The sequence below is a fragment of the Chaetura pelagica genome, unplaced genomic scaffold (assembly GCF_000747805.2).
Source record: "Chaetura pelagica isolate M959 unplaced genomic scaffold, ChaPel_1.0 scaffold405, whole genome shotgun sequence".
Classification (NCBI taxonomy): domain Eukaryota; kingdom Metazoa; phylum Chordata; class Aves; order Apodiformes; family Apodidae; genus Chaetura; species Chaetura pelagica.
The window spans coordinates 832291-832561 of NW_009953489.1; positions in this window are offsets into that span (position 1 = coordinate 832291).

Sequence of the window (271 nt, forward strand, 5' to 3'; positions counted from 1 at the left end):
CCGCTTGTCCCCGGTACCATCCGTCCTGCGATATTATAACTGATTTATTAGGGAGATCGAGGGGGCGGGAGGGGGAAGGTGCTGCGGAGTTCACATTGTTTTTATTTACTGTGATTTAAAACAGCCAAGGTTTGTTTGGTTTGGTTCCCTCTCGTCCCCTCTTGTAGCAATACCTTATCAGGTTTAGTAATTTGGGGGGCGAGGGGACCGGGAAAGAGAGAAAAGGGGAAAAGTTGCGGTCGGAGGGAGCGCGGAAGTGCCCGGGGGCGGT